The sequence below is a fragment of the Mytilus edulis genome, chromosome 13 (assembly GCF_963676685.1).
Source record: "Mytilus edulis chromosome 13, xbMytEdul2.2, whole genome shotgun sequence".
NCBI lineage: Eukaryota > Metazoa > Mollusca > Bivalvia > Mytilida > Mytilidae > Mytilus > Mytilus edulis.
Genome location: NC_092356.1, coordinates 31,599,998 through 31,604,213, shown reverse-complemented (window position 1 = coordinate 31,604,213; position 4,216 = coordinate 31,599,998).

The window sequence follows — 4,216 nt, the reverse complement described above, 5'->3', positions numbered from 1 at the left end:
TTTTCATCAATAGGCATCATAATTAAATACTATACATAAAAACTAGATGTGTCAAAGCAACACCAATGGCCACGTCTCAAAAAGATGAAAAATCTGCAATATCAATAACACATGTGGACACATGATGGTAGTTTCACATATCAAAAATCAGCTCAAAATGTGGAGGCGTTGTATAACTGTGATTTTTAACAATTTTCAAAGTTTACAAGTTTAAAAAGTGGCAAAATTTAACTGAGGGGAACAAAACGTAAACTTGATCTGTAACTCATCATGAGTAACTCACATACTAAAATCAGCCCAATATTTGAAAGCGTTTAGAAAAAGAATCTGTATAACTGATTTTCAACAATTTATCAAAGGCCATAGCCTTTAATTTCAGCAAAAAATTATCCCAGCAGAACAAAACTTCAACTTGATCTGTAACTAATCTTTGTTAACTTACATTCCAAAAATCATTCCAATATCTGAAAGAGTTTAGAAAAAAAGTCTGTATAACTGTGATTTTCAACAATTTATCAAAGGCCATAGCCTGTTATTTCAGCAAAAAATTATCCGAGCAGAACAAAACTTAAACTTGATCTGTAACTAACCTTTGTTAACTCACATGCCAAAAATCATTCCAATATCTGAAAGAGTTTAGAAAAAAAGTCTGTATAACTGTGATTTTCAACAATTTATCAAAGTCCATAGCCCGTAATTTCGGCAAAAAATTATCCGACCTTAAACTTGATCTGTAACTCATCTTTGTACTCAAATGCCAAAAATCATTCCAATATCTGAAAGAGTTTAGAAAAAAAGTCCGTATAACTTTGATTTTCAACAATTTATCAAAGTCCAAAGCCTGTAATTTTGGCAAAAATTAACGGAACAGAACAAAACTTAAACTTGATCTGTAAATCATCTTTGTTAACTCACATGCCAAAAATCATTCCAATATCTGAAAGAGTTTAGAAAAAAAGTCTGAATAACTGTGATTTTCAACAATTTATCAGTCCAAAGCTCGTAATTTCAGCAAAAATTAGCCGAACAAAACTTATCATGGTTAACTCACATAGCAAAAAACAGCCCAATATTTGAAGGCGTTTAGAAAAAAACTCCATATAATGGTTTGTTGGGGAATGACAGAATTACAGAATTTCGGACAAGGGTAAAACTGTATGGCACCGACAACTTCGTTGCGGGTCCATAAAAAGAAGATGAGATAACTCTCCACATTAGAGACCAAATGACCAAGCGGGATCCCAACCCTCCTCTAACCTGGGACAGTAGTGTAACAGTACATAAGAACGAATAAATAAGGATCGTGTCCATTGGACACAGATGATGCCCCTGCTTGCATATCAAATAAACTTATAAAGGGACATAACTGAAGAACAGTAAAAGTAAAAAAAAGTACATGACCTGAGTTTTGTGGTAATAAGTATTGTATATAAGTCTCATAACATTTGGTGGAGGACAACTTCAGTTGGAGAACAGAAACAAATTATTCAGCAATATTTCCATTTGTAAACAGGCATAACTCTAGAACAGTAAATAAAGGCAACAGTAGTATACCGCTGTTCAAAACTCATAAATCCAGGGACAAAAAACAAAATCGGGGTAACAAACTAAAACCGAGGGAAACGCATTAAATATAAGAGGAGAACAACGACATAACACCGAAACGTAACACAGACAGAAACGGACCAAGCATCAGACAAAACACCACGAGAATAACAAATATAACATGAAAACCAAATACATGAATTTGGGATAGACAAGTACCGTGCCACGTCTGATCTCAATATCTCAAAAAAAGTGACACTACCGCGGGGCATTACTATAAGAATCATTTGAAAAAAGGCTCAACTCATCAGATGGATACAAATAGAAATACATATAACAAAATCATAGAGTGGACCTGACCAGGTACTTGTACATTCCAACAACAAAAAGACACTCAGTACAGATCTGAGTGTACTTGCAGTTACTGATAGCTAGTACTGTTTTACCTTTTTGTAATATTGACAGTAGAATGTATATTTTAAAATTAAAATGGCAAAACTCTGACATGTAAACTATGCAAGACATACAGAGCCAAATTATCTCCATGGAAAAGAGATGTACCAAATGCTAACACATCTGCATACCAAATACAATTGACACACCACTAGTTGTTTCAATTAAATTGACCTGATCACAAACTATAAGTGTAAATTGCAAAAGTTTCAAAGTCATTAGACCATGACTAAAGTGGTGAGTTCAAACAATCTCTAAGCAAATGAGATGTGCCAATACTAATGCAATTGCAAACCAAATACATTGAACTGCCAGAAGTAACTGACCTAAACACAACTTAAACATTGTGGACGCCTTCGCCAGAAACAGCACTTCTAGTCTTGCTTTTTCGACTTTAAGGGCAGACAAAAACATTTCTTCATCGTTTCAGATTTAACACTTTGCATGACCTCCATTCTATATCACTGTTTTGCACTATTTTTGCTGAATTAACAGGACCAAAAAAAAAATGCCTCAAAAATGAACCTTGTCCTTTAGGCTTTGAAGTAATATGTAACTCAAGAACAATTTGTCCATCTTTAAATGTCAGTTTATCATTGAAATACTTGATGAAAATGGGACATAGGTACTTTTTACAAAAAATATGTTGGATCAAAGGCTAGATGGACAAAGGGATTGCAACATAGCCCTTTCCTAAGAGTTGGTATTAAAATAAGCAGACATACTGTAATTATAACATTTATTTCATCAACAAATAATACACTTAAAATAAAAAGTGGTAAAAGAAATCTTCTATATAAATATATCATTAACATTTTTAAAGCAATTTTTAACAAACATTGTAAGCCCTAAAATCTTGTATCTATCCTTATATCTGCTAATCATTTTATTTTTAATAAAAAATCATAATAAATAGATTCTTAAAGTTTTTAGAAAGCATAATCACTTACTGTGGATTCATTTATTTAAGTGTTTTCCAATTTTCGTGGATTGAGGAAAATTTGGATATTTATGGATATTTGATTTCGTGGTTTTCTGTAAATTTCATCAGATGGATAAAAAAAAATGTGGCTTTTTAATTGTTATTTTTTAATACTATTATTTTGAAAACACACAATGAATTTTTCAGATTTAAAACTATATTTTCAAATTATTTTCCATCTCAAAAAAATCTTTATCAAATTACTGGGCTGAGCCAGCAAGTATGAACAATATTTTTATCTATTTTCTATAAACTCATAGGAATGTCGCCAAATTCTAAGCAGCATGTATAGGTACATGTATTATATAAAAACAAATATACTGCAAACTTATAAATACAAGACAAGAACAACAAAGTGTTTGCTTTATAATAAAATCCCCATATTTACAACTTATTATTTTTCATTCTGAAAGTACAATATCAAATTAACATAAAGAGTATACAGCTAGGTTTCATAATTTACCATTAATATCACTTTTGTCAAAATACTGATTAATTTTATATTTTGATCTATTTTTTACAAATTTCACAATGTTATTTCCAACAAATCTTTTTATATTTAATTCTGGCAATTTCATTCATCTTGTAAGTTTGTTCAGTTTGTTTACATTTTATGAACCACAACAATGAATTACAATTTCGTATTGTAACCATGAAAATTAGACTCAAACAAACCATGCAATTTGTATTCTTGCCCCAAAATAAATTTTGATTTAAGTGAGTATGTATTTATTAATCTTTACCCGATACAGGTAGAATCTCGAATGTGCATTTTCAAATATTTATAAATTACAAAAACCCATAAAAAACATACACAAAAACACAATACAATAATAAACATGTGTAATCACACTATAGTCTAGAGATCTTTTAATGAAATGTAAAAAAAATATTATGTAAAACTTAATAGATCTTATAATGAAAACAATGTAATTAAAATAAAACCTCTGCACTTGCTAATTTTTTTATGCTTGGACGCTGTGTGGGCGACCAAGCAAAAAAAAAATTGAAGCGAGCAGAGATTTAAATTTAATTAGATTGAAATACAAAGTACTGCACAAATAATCATTAATTACTGCATCTATTTCAGCTAGTAAGTCATTATTTAACAACATTGAATCTATTTAATCATTACATAATCAATTTATACCAAATTCTAATCATTTAATTATTACCATCATGTAACATATTACCAACCTAACAACTACTTCCGAGTTGTTAGTGACAGATAGAATT